General features: G+C 38.4%; 1 protein-coding gene across 2 annotated transcripts in view; it reads left to right on the forward strand.

The window, feature by feature from the left end:
• gng12a (guanine nucleotide binding protein (G protein), gamma 12a) overlaps nucleotides 1-27,575 on the forward strand; it is a 163,623-nt gene that overhangs the window by 49,491 nt on the left and 86,557 nt on the right. Inside the window, exon 2 of one of the 2 annotated variants that reach the window (XM_061941282.2) lies at nucleotides 25,784-25,855. The exons of the other annotated variant lie outside the window; for it this stretch is intronic. The gene's annotated coding sequence lies outside the window, so the exon portion shown is untranslated. The remainder of the gene's footprint in view (nucleotides 1-25,783; nucleotides 25,856-27,575) is intronic. 2 annotated transcript variants of the gene reach the window in all.

A 27,575-nucleotide genomic window follows, 5' to 3' on the forward strand; every position in this document is an offset into this window, starting at 1 on the left:
ATGTATTCCAAAAATATTTTTTGTTAAATTAAAGATAAATACTCTATTTAAATATCTGCTTGACTTATGATTTCAAAACAAATGATCAATCAAATTGTAGACTGTAAAACTGACAATAGATTTCATGGTTAAATTCCGCCGACTGAGTTTTTTACCGTAAAATCAACTTTGGTACTGTTTTTTTCCCCCTTATACCGTATTTTCTTGACTATAAGGCGCCTTATAACCCGGTGCGCCTAATGTAAGGAATACGTTTGGTTGAGCTCACCTGACTCGAAGCTATTTTATTTGGTACATGGTGTAATGACAAGTGTGACCAGTAGATGGCAGTCAAACATAAGTGATAAGTGTAGCCTGCACAATGATGGGTCTCAAGTAAACAACACCAACATTTTATATGTACAATTGAAAATATAGAACATTACACACGGCGCTTAAAAATCTATCAAAATGTTTCAGTACGACTTTGGTAAGCTATGAAGCCGCACTGCTTGATGGATTGTCGGCGCATTAAACATAGGAGTATTATTATGGTGTGTGTATAAGACTTATCTGGCGTTTTGTTTCGCAATATTATGCAAAAGCAACTTTTCTTACCTTCTGGTACCTGCTGATCTGTATTTGGGATCTGCGTAAATCCTGAAAATGTGCGCGCCTCCACCTTTGTAGTTGAGAAGCTTCTTCTTTTTCACTATCTTCTTGTTATGGGACATTCATCCTCCGCTGTTGCCATTTCTAATACAAACCCCATTTCCATATGAGTTGGGAAATTGTGTTAGATGTAAATATAAACGGAATACAATGATTTGCAAATCATTTTCAACCCATATTCAGTTGAATATGCTACAAAGACAACATATTTGATGTTCAAACTGATAAACATTTTTTTTTTTGCAAATAATCATTAACTTTAGAATTTGATGCCAGCAACACGTGACAAAGAAGTTGGGAAAGGTGGCAATAAATACTGATAAAGTTGAGGAATGCTCATCAAACACTTATTTGGAACAGCCCACAGGTGAACAGGCAAATTGGGAACAGGTGGGTGCTACGATTGGGTATAAAAGTAGATTCCATGAAATGCTCAGACATTCACAAACAAGGATGGAGCTAGGGTCACCACTTTGTCAACAAATGCGTGAGCAAATTGTTGAACAGTTTAAGAAAAACCTTTCTCAACCAGCTATTGCGAGGAATTTAGAGATTTCACCATCTACGGTCCGTAATATCATCAAAGGGTTCAGAGAATCTGGAGAAATCACTGCACGTAAGCAGCTATGCCCGTGACCTTCGATCCCTCAGGCTGTACTGCATCAACAAGCGACATCAGTGTGTAAAGGATATCACCACATGGGCTCAGGAACACTTCAGAAACCCACTGTCAGTAACTACAGTTGGGCGCTACATCTGTAAGTGCAAGTTAAAACTCTCCTATGCAAGGCGAAAACCGTTTATAAACAACACCCAGAAACGCCGTCGGCTTCGCTGGGCCTGAGCTCATCTAAGATGGACTGATACAAAGTGGAAAAGTGTTCTGTGGTCTGACGAGTCCACATTTCAAATTGTTTTTGGAAACTGTGGACGTCGTGTCCTCTGGACCAAAGAGGAAAAGAACCATCCGGATTGTTATAGGTGCAAAGTTGAAAAGCCAGCATCTGTGATGGTATGGGGGTGTATTAGTGCCCAAGACATGGGTAACTTACACATCTGTGAAGGTGCCATTAATGCTGAAAGGTACATACAGGTTTTGGAGCAACATATGTTGCCATCCAAGCAACGTTACCATGGACGCCCCTGCTTATTTCAGCAAGACAATGCCAAGCCACGTGTTACATCAACGTGGCTTCATGGTAAAAGAGTGCGAGTACTAGACTGGCCTGCCTGCAGTCTAGACCTGTCTCCCATTGAAAATGTGTGGCGCATTATGAAGCCTAAAATACCACAATGGAGACCCCCGGACTGTTGAACAACTTAAGCTGTACATCAAGCAAGAATGGGAAAGAATTCCACCTGAGAAGCTTCAAAAATGTGTCTCCTCAGTTCCCAAACGTTTACTGAGTGTTGTTAAAAGGAAAGGCCATGTAACACAGTGGTGAACATGCTCTTCCCAACTACTTTGGCACGTGTTGCAGCCATGAAATTCTAAGTTAATTATTATTTGCAAAAAAAAAAAGTTTATGAGTTAGAACATCAAATATCTTGTCTTTGTAGTGCATTCAACTGAATATGGGTTGAAAATGATTTGCAAATCATTGTATTCCGTTTATATTTACATCTAACACAATTTCCCAACTCATATGGAAACGGGGTTCGTATGAAGAAGGGGAAAGTTCTTACTTATATCTGTCAGTAAACTCGCCATGAAAGCACTAAAACATACCGGTGTAGTGAGTTTACATTATTCACCCAAGGAACTTCAGTTGTTAGAGTTCCGGTCGGACGGTTTTTCACGGGACATATTTCCGTTGTGGTTGTTTCCGGATGAGGAGATGCTGCTCCGTTGTTGATTGAAGTAAAGTCTGAATGTCATTAAAACAGTTAGCTCCATCTTTTGACACTTCTTCCACTCCCGTCCTTGCACGCTACACCGCTACAACAAAGATGACGAGGAGAAGACGCTTTCGAAGGTGAGCCACGTAAATAAGACCGCCCACAAAATGGCGCATCCTGAAGCAACTGTCAGAAAGCAGCTTGAAGATGATCTGTAAAACATCATCTATGCAACATTTTGACCAAAGAACCACCATTACATGTTATGTAGACCACAAGGAAGTGTTTTACATTTAGAAAAAAAAAAAAAAAAAGACTCCTTTAATGCGCCCTAATATATGAAAAAAGATAAAAAATAGAGTATTCATCGGCAGTGCGCCTTATAATCCGGTGCGCCCTATAGTCCGGAAAATACGGTACAGTAGGACACTAAAATATTAATAAACAAACAAAAAAAACATTAAAATAACAAGATTTTATAGTAAAAAAAAAAAGCTGGCAGCGCCATTGTTTGAATTTTCCCGCTAAAAACAGTGGTATTGTTTTCCATTCCATTAAATTTATTACATTTTTTTATATACTGTTCTGGTATATTCTGGTGACTGAGCTGCCAGTTTTTAAAGTAAAATTTACTTCTTTTTTTTTTGCAGCTTGTGTAAAAATATATATTGTTAAAAGAGGCCCTATGAGGGCAACCATAACTGCGATGTGGCCCTCAATGAAAACGAGTTTGGCACCCCTGATGTACGCTTAAGACTAAAATGAGTGTGTGTCACTCACTAGTCACCAGCCAGCAACATATACAACTAGTAGCATATTTACTATTCCTAGTCTTTGTGGGAAACTAGTATGCACATCAAGTTTTAATGATCTGTGAGGGACCAGGGTGTGTTTGCAGAGTGTGAAAAACTACACCTTGCTCTGTAGACCACCAGCATACAAGATGGCAAAGACATTATTTTATTGTGTTGTCATTAGTGGCTTTCAGTTGATCACAATTTTTAATCACATTAATCAATATTTTCCAATTAAATGACAGGATGCAGTTTGTGTTTATAAATAAAACATATTTCAATATAACTAAAACATTGTACATACTAGTGTTGTCCCGGTGCCAATATTTTGGTACCGGTACCAAAATGTATTTCGATACTTTTCGGTACTTTTCGATACTTTTCTAAATAAAAGGGGACAACAAAAAATTGTATTATTGGTTTTATTTTAACAAAAAATCTTAGGGTACATTAAACATATGTTTATTATTGCAAGTTTGTCCTTAAATAAAATAGTGAACATACTAGACAACTTGTCTTTTAGTAGTAAGTAAACAATAAAAGACATATGCAGTAACATATTGTGTCATTTATCATTCTATTATTTTGTCAACATTAAAAGGGACAACCTGTAAAAATTGATTATTAATCCACTTGTTTATTTACTGTTAATATCTGCTTACTAATACCACACATTTGGGTAAGTCCTCATGTGTCCAGGGACATATTTTCTCAGTTTATAAACATAATATAAATAAAATAAAAAAAAAAAACAGAAGAAGATTTTGTGATGCTAAAAAATATCGATGTAATCAAAGTAGTATGGACTAGATACGCTCTTATACTTGGAATCATTACAGTAGATGTCAGGTGTAGATCCACCCATGGCATTTGTTTACATTCAGGGGTTGTAAGCGGTTAGCTATTGTATCCTCCTACGGTGTGTAGTGAAGCATGTTTAGCTATTCTCATCCTGCAGGGGTGATACGTGTAAGAAACATACTTTATTTGTCGCCGTGGAGGCAAGGATTAGTGATTTAGAAGTAGCTAAAACACTATCGATGGACGTTAGCCGCAAGCTAGCCAGCCATGTCTTAAAGCATCTCTTCCTGAGGGCGTTTCAGTGTTATGACTTCACCGGGGTTTGGTGGTAGCGGGGGGTGTATTTTGTAGCGTCCCGTAAGAGTTAGTACTGCAAAGGGTTCTGGGTATTTGTTCTGTTGTGTTTATGCTGTGTTACGGTGCGGATGTTCTCCCGAAATGTGTTTTTCATTCTTGTTTGGTGTGGATTCACAGTGTGGCGTATATTTCTAACAGTGTTAAAGTTGTTTATACGGCCACCCTCGGTGTAACCTGTATCGCCGTTGATCAAGTGTGCATTGCATTCACGTGTGTGTGCGTACAGAAGCCGCACATATCTTGTGACTGGGCCGGCACGTTGTTAGAATGGATGAAAAGCGGACGTGACGACAGCTCGTAGAGGACGTTAAAGGCAGTGCCTTTAAGGCACGCCCCCAAGACTGTGGTCCGGGTGGACTACGAGATATAATGACTGATGAACACCTTCGTTCGATAATGAAGGTTGCCTCAGCTCAAAGCCTGAGCCCTGACATTAATGAACTAGCATCCAAGAAAAGATGGCAGGTATCTGGCTTGGGCACATCAGATTAGATCAGTGTGTTGCAAACTGAGCAGTTTAAAGTTCTGAATGGTTGGTTTATTCATTGTTATTTTATTAGCCTGTGGAAAAAGTTAATGTTGATATTTACCTCAGAAGGCTGCGAATAGAAAAGAGGCATTCAATTTTTATTTAAATTGTATTTGATATGCCATTGATATTTTTTAATTATTATTATTATTATTATTTGAAACTCGATTTTGCATGTCACTATAAAGTTATATAAGCCTTGCTTGTTCAATATTCAATGCAAAACTTATATATATATATATATATATATATATATATATATATATATATATATATATATATATATATATATAATATGCTATGATAATATGATGAGGGGCAGCACGGTGGTGGACGGGTTAATGCGTCTGACTCACAATACGAAGGTCCTGGGTTCGATCATGCGCTTGGGATCTTTCTGTGTGGAGTTTGCATGTTTTCCCCGTGACTGTGTGGGTTCATGACATCCACTGTAATGATACCAAGTACAAGAGCGTATCTAGTCGATACTACTAAAATTACATCAATATTTTTTATCACCACAAAATCTTTTTTCCTTTTTTTAATATTCATATTATGTTTATAAACTCAGGCAATACGTCCCAGGACACATGAGGACTTATGACCAAAGTATGTTCCAGTAATGGATTGATACCCAAATTTGTGGTATCATCCAAAACTAATCAACATCATCATCAAACAACAGAAGAATAAGGGATTATTGTATCTCACGGCACATTTGTGGGAGATTATCTAATTTCACCAATTTGGGTTAAAGATATTTTTTGCAAACCAGTAAGTATGGTCTACAAATGATGTGTTGTTGTTGAGTGTCGGTGCTGTCTAGAGCTCGGCAGAGTAACCGTGTAATACTCTTCCATATCAGCCGGTAGCTAATTGCTTTGTAGATGTCGGAAACAGCGGGAGGCAGCGTGCAGGTAAAAAGGTGTCGAATGCTTAAACCAAAAATAAACAAAAGGTGAGTGCCCCTAAGAAAAGGCATTGAAGGCTATGCAGAATGAAACAAAAACTGAACTGGCTACAAAGTAAACAAAAACAGAATGCTGGACGACAGCAAAGACTTACTGTGGAGCAAAGGCGGCGTCCACAATGTACATCCGAGCATGACATGACGATGTGACGTTGTGACGTCACATCGGGAAGCAATCCGCCATTTTCTCACTTTCGTCGGTGTGTTGTCGAGGGTGTAACAACACGAACAGGGACGTATTCAAGTTGCACCAGTGGCCCAAAGATGCGAAAGTGGCAAGAAATTGGACGAAATTTGTTCAAAATACGAGGGTGTGGGGAAAGCCGACGAAATGGTCAGTCGTTTGTTCCGCACACTTTACCGACGAAAGCTATGCTACGACAGAGATGGCAAGAATGTGTGGATATCCTGCGACACTCAAAGCCGATGCATTTCCAACGATAAAGTCAAAGAAATCTGCCGCCAGACCCCCATTGAATCTGCCGGAGTGTGTGAGCAATTCAGGGACAAAGCACCTCGGTAGCACGGCAAGCAATGGCGGCAGTTTGTTCCCGCAGACGAGCGAGCTAAACCCCCTGGATGTCTTGGCTCACACCGTCCCTTATGCCACCGAAGATGATCAAGAGAAGAATATCGACCCTAGCTTCCCTGGCCTGCTGACATCAACTCCAAAACTGGACAGATCAGCTTTCAGGAAAAGAGCACTGATGAGGGTATGTCTACAGAATATATTAATTGATGAAAACTTTATTCACTACTCGCGGTTTTACGTAAATTATTATACATAAACTGTGTTTACCAATAATTTAGCTTAAAAACATTTATTTTTTTCAATCATTTGAGTACATTCGGGTAGTCTTGTGTAATGCAGTATTTTGTGTCTATTTAGGTATGGTTAACCTGAGTGCTGAAATCGTGGAAAAACATATGTTCTTAGCGCGCCTGAAATGGGCTGTCTGCACTCTCAAAGTGCATGTTGTTGCCAAATGTATTTCATATGCTGTAAACCTAGTTCATAGTTGTTAGTAATTATCTTATCAGACAGTGTTAAGCCGCTGAAATCCGAGTCTGAATCCGAGCTAATAACGTCGCTATAACTTGCTGTTCTAGCCGCCATGTTTGTTTGTATTGGCATCACAAGAAAATGGACGGGTGTATATAACGATGGTTAAAATCAGGCACTTTGAAGCTTTTTTTTAGGGATATTGCGTGATGGGTAAAATTTTGAAAAAAACTTCGAAAAATAAAATAAGCCACTGGGAACTGATTTTTAATGGTTTTAACCCTTCTGAAATTGTGATAATGTTCCCCTTTAAGGAAGTTTCATTCCATTCCCCACAAAAACTTGCATAGTTCCAACTTTTTCTTTCCATTTTTAACTAGATTTAGGGTGGTTGTTGTCTTTGCTGTGATGTGGACTATAAATTGTTGCCATCAAACACCCAGAAAAAACATGACTCTATTTTATTTTTTGTAAAAGAAGACCGTAGATGTACTGAAAATGAGGCGACTTAGGGGACTGGTAATAAATAAAAGCAGTAAAAGTCAAAGTTCTTTAGGAAGAGTGTTTTATTGTGTTGTATAGGCCTTAAAGTGTTAACATCGTTATTTAAGCACCCTGAATGGACATGAATTGCATATTTATCGTCATCAATAGAACATTATTTACAGAAATTGTATACCAGTGCTTGTACTCGGCTTTGCCTGTGGTGCTTTCTAAAGGGCGGAAATACATTAGTGGTGTTGCCTCATGATGTGGCCTCTGTTCCAAAGTTGTCTTTACACAACATCTTCCTTTGTCATCAGCATGAAGAGTCCAATATTGTCAAAGTCCTCCTGCTTTTCTTCTCTGACAAATGTTCTCACTGGAGCCGCTCAAGTTTTTTAAAGACGATTAAAGGGGAACATTATCACAATTTCAGAATGGTTAAAACCATTAAAAATCAGTTCCCAGTGGCTAATTATATTTTTCGAAGTTTTTTTCAAAGTTTTACCCATCACGCAATATCCCTAAAAAAAGCTTCAAAGTGCCTGATTTTAACCATCGTTATGAACACCCGTCCATTTTCCTGTGACGTCACATAGTGAAGCCAACACAAACAAACATGGCGGAAAGAACAGCAAGCTATAGCGACATTAGCTCGGATTCAGACTCGGATTTCAGCGGCTTAAGCGATTCAACAGATTACGCATGTATTGAAATGGATGGTTGTAGTGTGGAGGCAGGTAGCGAAAACGAATTCGGCGATCGCCTTCTAACCAACGATTGGTATGTGTTTGTTTGGCATTAAAGGAAACTAACAACTATGAACTAGGTTTACAGCATATGAAATACATTTGGTAACAACATGCACTTTGAGAGTGCAGACAGACCAATTTTCATCAATTAATATATTCTGTAGACATACCCTCATCCGCGCGCTTTTCCTGAAAGCTGATCTGTCCAGTTTTGGAGTTGATGTCAGCAGGCCAGGGGGTTTAGCTCGCTCGTCTGCGGGAACAAACTGCCGCCATTGCTTGCCGTGCTACCGAGGTCCTTTGTCCCTGAATTGCTCACACACTCCGGCAGATTCAATGGGGGTCTGGAGGCAGATTTCTTTGACTTTATCGTTGGAAATGCATCTGCTTTGAGTGTCGCAGGATTTCCACACATTCTTGCCATCTCTGTCGTAGCCTAGCTTTCGTCGGTAAAGTGTGCGGAACAAACGTCCAATTTCTTGCCACTTTCGCATCTTTGGGCCACTGGTGCAACTTGAATCCCGTCCCTGTTCGTGTTGTTACACCCTCCGACAACACACCGACGAGGCATGATGTCTCAAAGGTACGGAAAACAGTCGAAAAAACGGAAAATAACAGAGCTGATTTGACTCGGTGTTTGAGGAAAATGGCGGATTGCTTCCCGATGTGACGTCACGTTGTGACGTCATCGCTCCGAGAGCGAATATTAGAAAGGCGTTTAATTCGCCAAAATTCACCCATTTAGAGTTCGGAAATCGGAAAAAAAAATATATAGTCTTTTTTCTGCAACATCAAGGTATATATTGACGCTTACATAGGTCTGGTGATAATGTTCCCCTTTAAAGTTGTCCTATGATTGTTGATGATAGGGCTGGGCGATATGCATACCTGCCAACTACTCCGGTTTTCCCGTAATTAGTACAGTTTTTATCAACCTATTCCGGGTTACGGTTGCAGTGATAAAAAATACGGTTTTTCATTCATTAAAAAAAAAAAAAAATTTTAAGTTTTATTCACGAAATTGCGTAACAACAATGACAATCGACACTGCTTCCCGTAACTTCCTATCGAGCCATTCCGAATGCCATGCGCGAGGCTATTTATAGCACCGCTGCCAAGCACGAGGCACCTGTTGCCATTGTTTCCAAACGAGCGAACGATTATGGAATCAGCCGGAGAAAAATCGCAAACGAGTCTTAAACCGAAAAGAAAACTGCAGTCATTCCGTGAAGAATATTCAAAAGCCTATCCGGGAATAATTATCCGTTCCAAAAAGGGTGAAAACTACGCGAATTGCACCTTGTGCAGAGAAGATTTTTCGATCGGACACGGAGGAATTAGCGATGTAGAAGACCACGTTGGGACAAAAAAACACAAGTCTAATGCCGTTGCTAGCGATACAAGTGGAAAACTTTCAACGTTTTTCGTATTTTAGCCACAAAAAGGTAATGACACCAATGTTATCTATTGGAATTGTTTAGTACTGTTATACTGTTAAAAGTGTTTGTACTATTTATGCTTTCAAGTCCAAGTTGAAGAAATCTTGTTAAATGTTGACAGCATAACTACCAAAATACAGAAGTATGTCCTTAATATTTTTGCAGTGCTATTTCTGTTGAAAAGTTAAAATGATTACATTAGAGATGTGATGTGCCACTTTTCAAGTGTCTGATGGCTTAAATTAATTTTCATTAATTTTTCACATTTTGAATTCTTTTGAAAGGCTTACAAAAAAACTACATTTGAATTGTAATTCCATGCTATTGACAGGACTATTAATTTTAATGAAGTTATCTTACCATGTTTACAGTATGATAATTGTGATAGAAATGTGAATTTTAGGCACAGAATATTTTTTACAATTGAATAAGGCAGTAGATTATACAAGCTTGGACAGAAAGTTAATAATGACACCAATTTTTTTTTTAATGGAATTGTTTAGTACTGTTTTACCATTTGTTTACTGTAAAAAGTGTTTATACTGTTTATACTTTCAATTAACAAATTGAAGTCTTGTGAAAGGTTGACAGGATAACTGGCATTAACTGTCAAAATAATTTCAAACTATTGAAGTTAGCTTACAGAATAAACATGTCAATCAACCCATATGATTTTTGCTGTAATATTTTTGTTTTGAAAAGTCACTGTGACTGATAGAAAAGTGATGGTTTTAGCAACATTTTAACCTGTCTGAATGCTAATAATCATTTTGCGTCGGGGGGCGAAGCCTGAACCCCCCACCAGGACTTTGTCCTGGACCCTGGCTACTAGGTTTTTCTGATTTCAAAAGTTGGCAGGTATGGATATGACCTTTTTTTAATATCGCGATATTTTAAGGCCATATCGCGATACACGATATATATCTCGATATTTTGCCTTAGCCTTGAATGAACACTTGATGCATATAATCACAGCAGTTTGATGATTCTATGTGTCTACATTAAAACATTCTTCTTCATACTGCATTAATATATGCTCATTTTAAACTTTCATGCAGAGAAGGAAATCACAACTAAAAAAAATCACAATTTTTTTCATACGGTGTTGATCTGGAAATGTTTGCCTCGGCATTTTGATGGTGTGGACGCGTGGCACCGAACGGAGATATTGACGTGCGGAGTAAGCCCTCTTCCTTGTCTAGCGGGTGACTTTTCTAATGATGCTACATTTTAGCAGTGTAGCCGAGTGTCCTGGGTTCGCCTATACAGTGTACTTATCTAATAAAATAATAAACGGGAGACATTAGAGCAGGTTCAGTAGCCACCGCTTCTTTAAGGTCAACATCACACACCTCCTTCCACCCTACGTCAGCGATTTTCAACCTTTTTTGAGCCAAGGCACATTTTTTGTGTTGACAAAATGCGGAGGCACACCACCAGCAGAAATCATTAAACAACGAAACTCAGTTGACAGTAAAAAGTCATTGTCGCAATTGTTGGATATGACTTTAAAGCATAACCAAGCATGCATCAAATATAGCTCTTGTCTCAAAGTAGGTGTACTGTCACCACCTGTCACATCACGCCGTGACTTATTTGGAGTTTTTTGCTGTTTTCCAGTGTGTAGTGTTTTAGTTCTTGTCTTGCGCTCCAATTTTGGTGGCTTTTTCCCTTTTTTTGGTATTTTCCTGGAGCAGTTTCAGGTCTTCCTTTGAGCGATATTTCCCGCATCTACTTTGTTTTTATCCTTCTTCGTGGGGACATCGTCGATTGTCATGTCATGTTCGGATGTTACATTGTGGACGCCATCTTTGCTCCACAGTAAGTCTTTGCTGTCGTCCAGCATTTTGTTTTTGTTTACTTTGTAGCCAGTTCAGTTTTAGTTTCGTTCTGCATAGCCTTCCCTAAGCTTCAATGCCTTTTCTTAGGGGCACTCACCTTTTGTTTAATTTTGGTTTAAGCATTAGACACATTTTTACATGCACACTGCCTCCCGCTGTTTCGACTTCTACAAAGCAATTAGGTACCTGCTGCCACCTACTGATATGGAAGAGTATAACATTGTTACTCTGCCGAGCTCTAGACAGCACCGACACTCAACAACATCACATCATTTGCAGACTATAATTACTGCTTTGCAAAAAATATTTTTTACCCCAAATCGGTGAAATTAGATAATCTCCCACGGCACACCAGACTGTATCTCAGTGGTTGAAAAACACTGCCCTACGTCACAGCCCTACGGCAACAACTCTGGAGGGACAAAACTCCTCCTCCTTACCTAACACACTCCGGTAACTTGGGACATGCTACTTTTTATAGCAACGCTTTTGCCCCACACTTGACATATTACGGTTGTCTGTTCGACATATTCCCACTTGAAGCCAAACCACCGCCAGAGGATGTACCCCCTGCTGGTTTTCTTAGGAATTAATTATTCCTCCATTTGTTACCAGATTCACACCTTCTTTCTCTTGTATTAGCGCTCGCACCGCTCCGCTAGCATTACAGCTAACGTTAGCCATGCTGCTTCCTCTCTGCTCGGGGAGGGCGTATACGTATGTGACGTATGACGTGACAGTATGTGAGGTGTGTAAGAAGGTGCACTTGTCTGTCTGTGAGAAGGACAGACGCAGAGTGGGAAGAGCCTGTAGTGTAATGTCCGCAGCTAAAAGCAACTGCGTGAGAACGTATACGCGATATCACGATATATAGCCATTTTCTATATCGCACAGAGACAAACCCGCGATATATCGCGTATATCGATATATCGCCCAGCCCTAGTTGATGACACTAAGATACATGTCGCTTAACAAGCTTCATTTTCATACCATTATTGTTCATTATGTGTATTTAGTTTGTATTCAAGTTGTACACAAATGGGACTCCCGTAAATTCCAGACTATAAACCTGTATAATCAGTGTCAGAGCTTGGTCCGCATTGCCGGCAGTAAGTCAGACACGTTTCCAGTGAGGGTTGGACTCCGCCAAGGCTGCCCTTTGTCACCGATTCTGTTCATAACTTTTATGGACAGAATTTCTAGGCGCAGTCAAGGCGTTGAGGGGATCTGATTTGGTGGCTGAAGGATTAGGTCTCTGCTTTTTGCAGATGATGTGGTCCTGATGGCTTCATCCGGCCAAGATCTTCAGCTCTCACTGGCTCGGTTCGCAGTCGAGTGTGAAGCGACTGGGATGAGAATCAGCACCTCCAAGTCCGAGTCCATGGTTCTCGCCCGGAAAAGGGTGGAGTGCCATCTCCGGGTTGGGAAGGAGACCTTGCCCCAAGTGGAGGAGTTCAAGTACCTTGGAGTCTTGTTCACGAGTGAGGGAAGGGTGGATCGTGAGATCGACAGGCGGATCGGTGCGGCGTATTCAGTAATGCGGACGCTGTATCGATCCATTGTGGTGAAGAAGGAGCTGAGTTGGAAGGCAAAGCTCTCAATTTACCGGTCCATCTATGTTCCCATCCTCACCTATGGTCATGAGCTTTGGGTTATGACCGAAAGGACAGGATCACGGGTACAGGCGGCCGAAATGAGTTTCCTCCGTCGGGTGGCGGGGCTCTCCCTTAGAGATAGGGTGAGAAGCTCTGCCACCTGGGAGGAGCTCAAAGTAAAGCCGCTGCTCCTCCACATCGAGAGGAGCCAGATGAGGTGGTTCGGGCATCTGGTCAGGAGGCCACCCGAACGCCTCCCTAGGGGGGTGCTGGAGCCTATCTCAGCTACAATCGGGCGGAAGGCGGTGTACACCCTGGACAAGTCGCCACCTCATCGCAGGGCCAACACAGATAGACAGACAACATTCACACTCACATCCACACACTAGGGCCAATTTAGTGTTGCCAATCAACCTATCCCCAGGTGCATGTCTTTGGAGGTGGGAGGAAGCCGGAGTACTCGGAAGGAACCCACGCAGTCACGGGGAGAACATGCAAACTCCACACAGAAAGATTCCGAGCCCGGGATTGAACCCAAGACTACTCAGGACCTTCGTATTGTGAGGCAGATGCACTAACCCCTCTTACACCGTGCTTAAGAGACATTTTTTGAAATACAGTTGTCACTGGCCACACTGCGATTTGAATATAACGTCTTCAACAAATCACAGAATAAAACAACAAAACAAAATATACATTAAAATAGATATACAGTACAGGCCAAAAGTTTGGACACACCTTCTCATTTCAATGGGTTTTCTTTATTTTCTTGACTATTGTCACTGAAGGCATCAAAACTATGACACCTGTGAAGTGAAAACCCTTTCAGGTGACTACCTCTTGAAGCTCATCGAGAGAATGCCAAGAGTGTGCAAAACAGTAATCAGAGCAAAGCGTGGCTATTTTGAAGAAACTAGAATATAACACGTTTTCAGTTATTTCACCTTTTTTTGTTAAGTATTATAACTCCACATGTGTTCATTCATAGTTTTGATGCCTTCAGTGACAATCTACAATGTAAATACTCATGAAAATAAAGATAACCCTTTGAATGAGAAGGAGTGTCCAAAATGTTGGCCTGTACTGTATATGTATGTATTTCAATATATTTATTTCTATGTATTTATATATATATATATATATATATATATATATATATCCATCCATCCATCTTCTTCCGCTTATCCGAGGTCGGGTCATATATATATATATATATATATATATATATATGTATGTGTGGGGAAAAAAATCACAAGACTATTTCATCTCTACAGGCCTGTTTCATGAGGGGGGGTACCCTCAATCATCAGGAGATTTTAATGGGAGCATTCGCATACCATGGTTTGTATAGGGCACAGAGTGGGTGGGTACAGGCTGGCGTAGGGGCGTGGTGATGTGTTAATGTCCTTGCGTATTACCTTAGATTGGTAGACAACAATCTAAGGTAATACGCAAGGACATTAACACATCCGACACATATGTAGGATTAACCGAGGGAGAATTCAAAACCAGATGGAACAATCACAAGGCTTCTTTCAGGAACAAAAACCTGCGAAATACCACAGAACTCAGCAAACACATTTGGGACCTCAAAGACAATAATGTTGAATATTCAATAACATGGCAAATTCTTGCATCCAGCACACCTTACAATAGTGGTAATAAAAGATGCAACCTATGCTTGAAAGAGAAACTGTTTATTATTTACCGTCCAGACCTGTCATCCCTCAACAAGCGCAGCGAAATTGTAACAGCATGCCGCCATAGACGGAAACACCTCCTAGGTAACACATGAGCCAATCACCACGCCCCTACGCCAGCCTGTACCCACCCACTCTGTGCCCTATATAAACCATGGTATGCGAATGCTCCCATTAAAGTCTCCTGATGATTGAGGGTACCCCCCCTCATGAAACAGGCCTGTAGAGATGAAATAGTCTTGTGATTTTTTTTCCCACACATACATATATTGCGCTCTACTACGGTATCGAGCACTATTTTTTGGATAACCTTATTAAGACATATATATATATATATATATATATATATATATATATATGTATATATATATATATATATATATATATATATATATATATATATATATATATATATATATATATGTATATATATATATATATATATTTTTTTTTTTAAGAGAAAAACATATATATTTTTGTATATCATATTTTACAATTGGTCCTAAATTAAGCATTTTTCGAGCATAAAAATGTCTAAATACTCAAATATTAATACTACAGTAGTATTGGCCAACAGAGGGCACTAAAACTATCAGAGCACTTGTTTAGTGTCCTGGCCACTGATTGGTTCAGCGTAAGACAACATTATTATATTTCATTAGGTGTTATTTCATGCCCAGAAGGCTCCCATAATGTTGAAAAGCGTATTTAGAAAGTTGCAAAAAACATTTTTTATTGCTCTAGCTATGAAAATATTCGATTTATAATTAATGATTTCTACTTTGCGGAAATTAATTTATTGCGGTCATGTCCGTAACTAATTAACAGCGATAAATGAGGGACGACTGTATGTACCAAAGTTCTAAAATTTACAGAGCAAATAAACCACAAAAATGTATCACTCTTTTCTAAGGTCTTACTTTGTCTGATATGTTATGTAAATATATTATTTACTGACGTCCTTATAAGATCAGAGCATCCAAACATTGTCCAGTCCATCTGTGTGTGTGTGTGTGTGTGTGTGTGTGTGTGTGTGTGTGTGTGTGTGTGTGTGTGTGTGTGTGTGTGTGTGTGTGTGTGTGTGTTCTTGTATTTCTACCCTACTTGAGACATCAACAAGGAAAAGTACCTTCCATATGAGGGCCGGTGAACAAGTTAGGACTTATATCATTGTCCCAATACAGAAAACCATTGCATCCATCAGAGAATGTCTCATTTGGTGGTGAAATCTATCAAAATTAAGTTGGTGCCAAAAAGGAGGGAGTTTTCAAATTAACTGTGTGTCGCTTTTAAAAGTGCTCCCCCTCTAGTCAACATATGAAATAACAAGTGTGTGTAAAAATGTGAAGTGCTCCCCCTCTGGCCAACATATGTAAAATGTGTTTGTAAGAAATTGAAATGCGCCCCGTTTGGCCAAAATGTATAAAAAAAAATAAATAAATATGTATATAGACATACTGTAATAACTTGAAGTAAATAATGAATATTAAAAACCAATTACAAAACAAAAAATCAAATCAAAAATAAATAAACTAAAAGCAATCTTTTTCTCACAATGTGTCGACTTTTTTTTCTTATAAAATTGGGAAACTTTTCTCATATTCTTTCTGCTTCTGTAATATTGCAATATTTTCTCGTAAAATTATTACTTTTTAATGTAAAATAACTACTTTTTAATGAAAAATAATGACATTTGTCATAAAATTCAGACTTTTTATCACAAATATTGCCAATTTTTTGTTGATCTTGTAAAATGGTGAAATTTTTTGAGTAAAATTGTGACTTTTGTAAAATTCCGATTATTATTAAAATATTGCCAAAATGTTAGTTTTCTTATAAAATTGTGACTTTTGCCGAGTAAAATTACGACTCTTCATAAAATTGCCAAAATGTTAAGCTTTTCTGGTAAAATTGCGACTGTTATTGAGTAAAATTCTAACTTTATCATAATATTGCACAAATGTTCAGTTTTATCTTGTAAAATTTTGACTTGCGTTGAGTAAAATTACGACTTTTAAAAATGGATGGATGGATTATAATCCTGCCAAAATTCTAAGTTTTTCTTGTGAAATTGTGACCTTTTTCTTGTGAAATTCCAACTCATTTTCACAACAAGCTTTTTTATATTTGCATAGTATGTATATAATAATAATAATGCTGTAAATACAAATCTTTATATATCTAGAAAGGGTGGTCCTAAAGAGGTAGGCTTTTTTCAGAGGTCTCAAGAAGGTAACAAATACAATAATGTATGTATGTGTGTGTGTGTGTGTGTGTGTGTGTGTGTGTGTGTGTGTGTGTGTGTGTGTGTGTGTGTGTGTGTGTGTGTGTGTGTGTGTGTGTGTGTGTGTGTGTGTGTGTGTGTGCGTGTGTGTGTGTGTTCTTACATTTCTACCCTACTTGAGACATCAACAAGGAAAAGTACCTTCCATATGAGGACCGGTGAACAAGTTAGGACTTACAGCATGGTCCCAATACGGAAAACCATTGCATCTATCAGAGAATGTCTCATTTGGTGGTGAAATCCAACAAAATTAAGGTGGTGCCAAAAAGGAGGGAGTTTTCAAATTAACTGTGTGTCGCTTTTAAAAGTGCTCCCCCTCTAGTCAACATATGAAATAACAAGTGTGTGTAAAAATGTGAAGTGCTCCCCCTCTGGCCAACATATGTAAAATGTGTTTGTAAGAAATTGAAATGCGCTGCGTTTGGCCAAAATTTATTAATAAAATAAATAAGAAAATATGTATACAGACATCCTGAAATAACTTGAAGTAAATAATGAATATTAAAAACCAATTACAAACCAAAAAATCAAAACAAAAATAAATAAACTAAAAGCAATATTTTTCTCACATTGTGTCGACTTTTTTTTCTTATAAAATTGGGAAACTTTTCTCATATTCTTTCTGCTTCTGTAATATTGCAATATTTTCTCGTAAAATTATTACTTTTTAATGTAAAATAACTACTTTTTAATTAGAAATAATGACATTTGTCAAATAAAATTCAGACTTTTTATCACAAATATTGCCAATTTTTTTGTTGTTCTTGTAAAATGGTGACATTTTTTGAGTAAAATTCTGACTTTTGTAAAATTCCGATTATTATTAAAATATTGCCAAAATGTTAGTTTTCTTATAAAATTGTGACTTTTGTCGAGTAAAATTACAACTCTTCATAAAATTGCCTAAATGTTAAGCCTTTCTGGTAACATTGTGACTGTTATTGAGTAAAATTCTAACTTTATCATAATATTGCACAAATGTTCAGTTTTTGTAAAATTTTGACTTACGTTGAGTAAAATTACGACTTTTAAAAATGGATGGATGGATTATAATCCTGCCAAAATTCTACGTTTTTCTTGTGAAATTTTGACTTGCGTTGAGTAAAATTACGACTTCTAAAAATGGATGGATAGATTATAATCCTGCCAAAATTCTAAGTTTTTCTTGTGAAATTGTGACCTTTTTCTTGTGAAATTCCAACTCATTTTTCACAACAAGCTTTCTTATATTTGCATAGTATGTATATAATAATAATAATGCTGTAAATACAAATCTTTATATATCTAGAAAGGGTGGTCCTAAAGAGGTAGACTTTTTTCAGAGGTCTCAAGAAGGTAACAAATACAACAATGTGAGTGTGTGTGTGTGTGTGTGTGTGTGTGTGTGTGTGTGTGTGTGTGTGTGTGTGTGTGTGTGTGTGTGTGTGTGTGTGTGTGTGTGTGTGTTTGTTTGTTTCCGGACAGATAAGACACTAATGGGTAAATGATTTAGAAGAACGTGAAAGAGTGATGAAGGTTATTTATAGATCACTTCAGAAAACAGAAAGTCTATTTGTGGCCTGACTGTCATGGTCAGGCGGCCATTTGCAGCCACGCCTCTCCGCTAATCACATGACTGCTCTCCGTCAGGCAGAGTGGAGTGGACACTAATTACCTGACTGCACTTGAACGCCTCACTTGGTCTTATGTCAACATTGTTCTCAGGCCAGCATCATATGTACATACTTTGTATTAAGTCCTTAGAAATGTCTTCAAGCGACATTCTTGCCGTGTCCCACTCTGCTTCTGACCTAGTGGTCGTGTCACAAGACCAGGTCGATCTTTGGCTGGGTCCTAGCTTTTGCTAGGAACAAGGAATTCGTGTCTTGAGGGCAGTAAATGTCATTTGATCCATTTGCATAATTATCTGTGGCAAAAGCAAAACTGTTTCATCATCTGAGATTGTTATTCCCGTCATAGTAATTAGAGATGACAAGATACTTGACAGGATTTGATGGCTAAGAAATGTCAGCTTCTTGTTGATTCCCGCAATTTTTGGAGTATAAGTCGCACCGGAGTATAAGTCGCACCTGCCGAAAATGCACAATAAAGAAGGAAAAAAACATATATAAGTCGCATTTTTTGGGGAAATGTATTTGATAAAACCCAACACCAAGAATAGACATTTGAAAGGCAATTTAAAATAAATAAAGAATAGTGAACAACAGGCTGAATAAGTGTACGTTATATGAGGTATAAATAACCAACTGAGAACGTGCCTGGTATGTTAACGTAACATATTATGGTAAGAGTCATTCAAATAACTATAACATATAGAACATGCTATACGTTTACCAAATAATCTGTCACTCCTAATCGCTAAATCCCATGAAATCTTATACGTCTAGTCCAGGGGTCGGCAACCCGCGGCTCTTTGATCACTCTGATGCGGCTCAGCTGCATACTTGCCGACCACCCCGATTTTCCTGGGAGACTTCCGGATTTCAGTGCCTCTCGCAGAATACTCCCAGGATTAATATTCTCCAATTTTCACCCTTACAATAAAAATAAGGGCGTGCCATGATGGTACAGTATTTAGCACCCTCTACAATCTGTATAAACACCGTGCCAGCCCAGCCTCTTGTTATATGCATCTTCTGCTTGCACACGTAAGGGACAGCAATGCATACTTGGTCAACAGCCACACAGGTTACACTGACGGTGGCCATATAAAACAACTTTAACACTCTTACTAATAATGTGCCACACTTTGAACCAAAACCAAACAAGAATGACAAACACATTTGGTGAGAACATCTGCACCTTAACACAACATAAACACAACAGAACAAATACCCAGAATCCCATGCAGCCCTGACTCTTCCGGGCTACATTATACACCCCTGCTACCACCAAACCCCGCCCCCACCCCAACGCTGCTCCCTCACACATCAACCCCCCCCTCTGTGCGTCGGTTGAGGTGGGCGGGGGTGTATAATGTAGCCCGGAAGAGTCAGGGCTGCATGAGATTCTGGGTATTTGTTCTGTTGTGTTTATGTTGTGTTACGGTGCAGATGTTCTCCCGAAATGTGTTTGTCATTCTTGTTTGGTGTGGGTTCACAGTGTGGCGCATTATTAGTAAGAGTGTTAAAGTTTTTTATACCGCCACCGTCAGTGTAACCTGTGTGGCTGTTGATCAAGTATGCCTTGCTGTCCCTTACGTGAGCAAGCAAAAGGGAGGGTTGACAAGCATGACGCTCCCAAGCGCCATTCATATAAAACCCGCGGGCCGCTCTAACATTCAATTTTCATGTTAAGGTGTGGGCCACGTGTCTGAGACCCTTGGTTTATACATAGCACAAAGCAACAAAAAAAAACTTTGTATGCAGTGTTATTTCATTTTAAATTTCAAAAGATTTTTGTGGCTCCCATTGTTTTCTCTCATTTGTGAAACTGGTCAAAATGGCTCTTTGACTGGTAAAGGTTGCCGACCTCTGGTCTAGTCTCTTACGTGAATGAGCTAAATGATATTATTTGATATTTTACGGTAATGTGTTAATAATTTCACACATAAGTCGCTCCTGAGTATAAGTCGCAACCCCGGCCAAACTATGAAAAAACTGCGACTTATAGTCCGAAAAATATGGTCATTGATTGTGTTTTGAAGGAACCGAGGTGACAATGTGCACTACATGGCTGTGACCAGCAGAGGCGCTGTTCATTCTGTTTCAACAAGTTAGTGGTCTAAGTCCTGAAGAAAATACTATTTTTTGTCATTCAGATGTATTATTACTAGAGGTGGGAATCTTTGGCCTCCTCACGATTCAATTACGATTCAGGAGCTACGATTCGATTAAAAATCGACTATTGATGCATCTTTAATTTAGGTATATTGATGCAGGTTTACATTTCTAATAAGCAACTTTTAAAAACAGTGCTTTTGTAATAAGACATTTCCATCACAAATTATTAAATTCATGGAACATAAGCGCCCTAAAATGAATGACCTGCTCGAATCGCTCGCTGCAGTCAGACACATTTTAGGAATGTCTGCATTATTTTACACTAAATTATCGATTACCGTATTTTCCGCACTATAAGGCGCACCGGATTATTAGCCGCACCTTCTATGAATTACATATTTCATAATTTTGTCCACCAATAAGCCGCCCCGGACTAAAAGCCGCGCCTACGCTGCGCTAAAGTGAATGTCAAAAAAACGCTGCGCTAAAGTGAATGTCAAAAAAACAGTCAGATAGTTCAGTCAAACTTTAATAATATATTGAAAACCAGCGTTCTAACAACTCTGTCCCAAAATGTACGCAAATGTGCAATCACAAACATAGTAAAATTCAAAATGGTGTAGAGCAATAAATAGCAACATAATGTTGCTCGAACGTTAATGTCACAACACACAAAATAAACATAGCGCTCACCTTCTGAAGTTATTCTTCATTCGTAAATCCTTCGAATTCTTCGTCTTCGGTGTCCGAATTGAAAAGTTGCGCAAGCGTGGGATCCAAAAATGGCCGGCTCCGCCTCGTCGAAGTCATCGGATTCAGTGTCGCTGTTGTTGTGCAGCAGTTCTGTGAATCCTGCCTTCCGGAAAGCTCGGACCACAGTTGTGACCGAAACTATCTGCCCAGGCATTTACGATCCACTGGCAGATGTTGGCGTATGTCGACCGGCGCTATCTGCCCGTCTTAGTGAAGGTGTGTTCGCCTTCGGAGCTGTGTGAAAAAAGCCACCCGGCCTCTTCGCGTAAACTTCCCTTAACCACTCGCTCATCTTTTCTTCATCCATCCATCCCTTCGAGTTAGCTTTTATGATGACGCCGGCTGGAAAGGTCTCTTTTGGCAAGGTCTTCCTTTTGAATATCACCATGGGAGGAAGTTTCTGGCCATTAGCATGGCAAGCTAGAACCACAGTGAAGGACGACTTCTCATTCCCTGTGGTGCGAATATTCACCGTACGTGCTCCCGTTCCACAGGAATATCAGTTGCTGTGAAATACGGTAGTAATCCGTGTGCGGATGGAGAGATTGCGTCTTTTTATGAACCGGATCCTTGTCCTTTGTAGGAGCCATTTTGTGGTCTTTACAGATGTAAACAGGAAATGAAACGTACGGTGATATCCGCGCGTTTTTTCTTCTTCTTCCGGGGGCGGGTGGTTGCTTAAAGCGCTTCCTGTTCTATGGGGGCGGGTGCTTTCCTTGGCGGTTGCTTGCGTAGAAGAAGAAGCGCTTCCTGTTCTACCGGGAAAAAAGATGGCGGCTGTTTACCGAAGTTGCGAGATCGAAACTTTATGAAAATTAATCGTAATAAAGCGCACCGGGTTATAAGGCGCACTGTTAGCTTTTGAGAAAATTTGTGGTTTTTAGGTGCGCCTTATAGTGCGGAAAATACGGTATTGGCGTTTACTAAGGCTGCAGCTAACGATTATTTTTCTGTCGATTAATCTATAGATTATTTTTTTCGATTAATCTATAGATTATTTTTCCTTTTACCGATAATTTTTTTTATTTAAAATGAAGATGAAAAAATAAATGTAGGTCCGTTTTTTCAAAAGGCATGACTTTTATTTACAAAAAAAAAAAAAGTATGGCCACTCAGTCAACATTGACAACAACATGACAAAATATTTTGTAACAATGTAAACATTTAAAACTTTTAACAAAATTAAAAGTAGCTTATTTGCAAATATAAAAGTAAACATCCAGTGCAAATCTTAATATTCTGCAATAGTATAAGCATTTCAAAATTAAAAGTATTGCTTATTTTGCTTTAAAATGTGCAAAAATAAAGATAAACATCCAATACAAAAAAGTGCAAAACGAAATATTCTGTAACTGTGTAAACATTTCAACAAAAGTAAAATTATTGCTTATTTTGCTTAATAACAGAACAATGATAGTATGATTAAAGTGAAAGTTGATTGTTCATTTGTACATAGCATATGTAACTGTTAATGTTGTAAAAGGTATTTGCACAACTAATTAACGTTAGCGTTAAAGAGGAGTGCGTCTTTGTAAACACTGAACAGGCACGCCAAACGCTCCTCTCAGAGCGAAACGGTGCTTTAGTTTATGAATTTACAACACAGATACAAATGACACATTCGTGTTTTTGTGTAATGATGACAACGTATACTCACGCGGACGATTGACTAGTTGATGGTGATGGCAAGAACGCTGTCGGGTGTTTTCTTTTCAAATGTTCGTTCATAGCCATTGTGCTGCTATGATAGGCCATTTCCGCTCGACACAGTGTGCATACAACAACATTATTAGCAGAGGTGGGTAGAGTAGCCAGAAATTGTACTCAAGAGTACTGTTACTTTAGAGATGTATTACTCAAGTAAAAGTAAGGAGTAGTCACCCAAATATTTACTTGAGTAAAAGTAAAAAGTATGTTGTGAAAAAACTACTCAAGTACTGAGTAACTGATGAGTAACATACACACACACACATATATATATATATATATATATATATATATATATATATATATATATACACACACACACATATATATATATATATATATATATATATATATATATATATATATACACACACACACATATATATATATATATATACATTGATATATATACAGTATATAATTTATATTTATTTATTTTGCCGTTTTTGTTTACATGTTAAAGGTGTTTTAATGAATATACATGCATGTTTAACACATATAGATTCCTTTCTTTCATGAAGACAAGAATATAAGTTGGTGTATTACCTGATTCTGATGACTTGCATTGATTGTAATCAGACAGTAGTGCTGATAACGTCCACGTTTTCAAATGGAGGAGAAAAAAAGTTCCTCCTTTCTGTCTAATACCACATGAAAGTTGTTGGTTTTTGGCATCTTATTTGTCCAGCTTCCATATTCGTTTTTATACACTTTACAAGAAATACATTGGCGGCAAACTCCGTAGCTTGCTAGCTTGTTTGCGCTGGCTTTCGGAGACTCTTATTTTGAAAGCGCAGGCGCGATGGAGCGGCACTTTTATTGTGAAGACAGGAACTGTGCAGTCAGTCTTTAGGCTTTTGACGGGATGTACGGTTGAAATAAAAAAGGGTATTTTTTCCGTCACACTTTTGATTGATTGATTGGAACTTGTATTAGTAGATTGCACAGTACAGTACATATTCTGTACAATTGACCACTAAATGGTAACACCTGAATACGTTTTTCAACTTGTTTAAGTCAGGTCATGTGACCCCTGGCTCTGTTTGATTGGTCCAACGTCACCAGTGACTGCATCTCATTGGTGGAACGGAGTGAACGTCACCAGTGACTATTTGTTGAAACGCAGGCACAAAGGAGGTCTGTCTGACAGACCAAAACAAACAAAGCGTGCATTAACAGATCGATAAAAATTAGTAGCGAGTAGCGAGCTGAATGTAGATAAAAGTAGCGGAGTAAAAGTAGCGTTTCTTCTTAGGCCGTTTATTGAAATACTCCCACACTTTTGACGACTTTTGGCGTGCTTTTTTTCCCCTCGCTCGCACCGCTCGCATCGTCTGCTTTGCGCTCCGCCATGACGGTAGTGTGACGTAAATATGCGACGTGTCGACACACAAAAACGGCGTCGACGTATTTACGTAATCGATGACGTTGACTACGTCGACGCGTCGCTTCAGCCCTAGTCACTTCACACTCGGCTGCGAGCCGATTCAGTGAGAGCTGAAGATCCTGGCCAGATGAAGCCATCAGGACCACGTCATCTGCAAAAAGCAGAGACTTAATCCTGAAGCCACCAAACTGGATTGCCTCAACGCCTTGACTGCGGCAAGAAATTCTGTCTATAAAAGTTGTAAACAGAACCGGTGACAAAGGGAAGCCTAGGCGGAATTCAACCCTCACTGGAAACGGTTCCGACTTACCTTCGGCAATGCGGACCAAGCTCCGACACTGATCGTACAAGTAGCGGACCGCCACAATCAGGCGATCCGATACCCCATACTGTCTGAGCACTCCCCACAGGACTTAACAAGGGACACAGTCGAATGCCTTCTCCATGTCCACAAAACATGTAGACTGGTTAAGCAAACTCCCATGCACCCTCAAGGATCCTACCAAGAGTATAGAGTTGGTCCACAGTTCCACGACCAGGACGAAAACCACACTGCTCCTCCTGAATTCAAGGTTCGACTATCCGGCGTAGCCTCCTACCCAGTACACCTGTATACACTTTACCAGGAAAGCTGAGGAGTGTGATCCCACGATAGTTGGAACACACCCTCCTGTTCCCCTTCTTAAAGAGAGGAACCACCACCCCAGTCTGCCAATCCAGAGGTACCGTCCTCGATGTCCACGCGGTGTTGCAGAGTCTTGTCAACCAAGACAACCCCACCGTATCCAGAGCCTTAAGGAACTCCGGGCAAATCTCATCCACCTGGGAGGCCCTGTTACCGAGGAGCTTCTTAACTACCTCGGCAACCTCAGCCCCAGAAATAGTAGAGCCCACCACAGACTCCCCAGGCACTGCTTCCTCATTGGAAGACGTGTAGGTGGGATTGAGGAGGTCTTCGAAGTATTCCTTCCACCGATCCACAACATCCGCAGTCGAGGTCAGCATCACACCATCCTCACCATACACGGTGTTGACAGTGCACTGCTTCCCCTTCCCGAGGCGGTAAAAATCTTTAAAATGTTTAGAAAATATTTTTATTTCAAATTGTATTTTTTGGTTTTATCATTCATATTCAGACAAAAGTAAAGTAATTGTTGAATTTCCCATTTTTTAAAGGTGTCAAGACTTGGTCCTTGGGTTTAGTTTTTCCAGAAGGCAACGGAAAGTTGGCTCGGGCGAGACGGGAATGTGAGTATATCATTTATTACTATAAAAAAAAGTACAAACGAAAAGCGCACACAGTGGCGGAGAACAAACTATGAAACCAAAAAGACTATAGCACAAAGGCAGAAACTGTGAACAATGAAACACACTAACTGTGGCATTAATAAACGAAAACTTACTTGGCATGGACTAAAGGAGTAGCATGAACGATGGACATGAAAACAAGTGTCAGGAATGTGCAGAGCATAAATGTGGGATGTCGCCAGAAAGACAAACTGAAAACAATGAACTTAAATACTACAGACATGATTAGTAAAAACAGGTGCGTGACTCAAAACGTGAAACAGGTGCGTGACGTGACAGGTGAAAACTAATGGTTGCTATGGTGACAAAACAAACAAAACAAAGTGCACAAAAAGTCCAAAAACAAAACCGAACATGACTAAAACAAAACATGATCACACAGACACGACAAAAGGACTTGTAGAACACATTGCGGAGTATTTTGATAATAATACTAATGTTATCTAATACTAATGCTATGTTTTCAACAATACATTTTTTTTTCTTTTTATCTTAAAGAAACATGGTTTCAACTAGTTAATGATCTGATTCCGGAAAAACATATAATTTTTTAATTAAGATGTAAAATTATAATTATTTACTACCATCCACCCACATTTGACTTAGTGGTTTAATGTATGCTTTATTAATTACATAAATGTATTAAGCACTGTACAACATGTTTTTCATACAAAAATGGGATACATGCATGTATAAATATATTTCAAATTGTAATTTTTTGTGTAAACCTTCAACGTCAGACATAAGGACTTGTACAACACTTTCCTTAATATTTTAATAGATATTACTACATACTGTATGTATCCAACAATAAAAATAATGCTGATTTAATTTTGGTTTTTTTCTTAAAGAAATATATTTTCAGCGAGTTAGTCTAAATCCTGAATTTTTTTCAATTAAGATGTAAAATTTAAGTTATTTACTTTTATCCATCCATGTTTGACTCAGTGGTTTAATGTTATGCTTTATTAATTAAATAAATGTATTAAGCACTGTAAACAATGTTTTTCATACACAAATGGGATACATGCATGTATAAAACAATACAATAAAATATTATTAAACATGTTTTCCAAATATTTTTTATTTCAAATGTACATTTTTAGTTTCAACTTACACATTCAGACAAACTGTATGTTATATATATATATATATATTTAAAAGGAATATGTAAGAATTTTGATTATACTAAATACATAAAAAAATAAAAAATAAAGCTTATTCTATTTTGTATTTTTTCTTAAAGAAATATGTTTTCAATTAGTAAGTAATCTAAATCCTAAAACATATTTCTTGATTAAAATGTACATTTATAGGTTGTTTTTTTTTACATGTATTCATCAACATTTGACATAATGGTTCTATTGTACGCTTTATTAATTACATACATGTATTAAGCACTTTACAAAATGTTTTTCTTACAAAAATTGAATAAATGCATAAATAAAACAATACATTAAAATAATTGTACTGTTTTAAAAACTTTTTTTTTTCAAAACTTGATTATTTTGATTTGACCTTCAACGTCAGACATTAACTGTATGTTAGATACAGTATATATATATATATATATATATATATATATATATATATATATATATGTCTTAATAAGGTTATCCAAAAAATAGTGCTCGATACCGTAGTAGAGCGCAATATATGT

This window comes from Nerophis lumbriciformis, linkage group LG03 (genome assembly GCF_033978685.3).
Source record: "Nerophis lumbriciformis linkage group LG03, RoL_Nlum_v2.1, whole genome shotgun sequence".
NCBI classification, from domain to species: Eukaryota; Metazoa; Chordata; class Actinopteri; order Syngnathiformes; family Syngnathidae; genus Nerophis; species Nerophis lumbriciformis.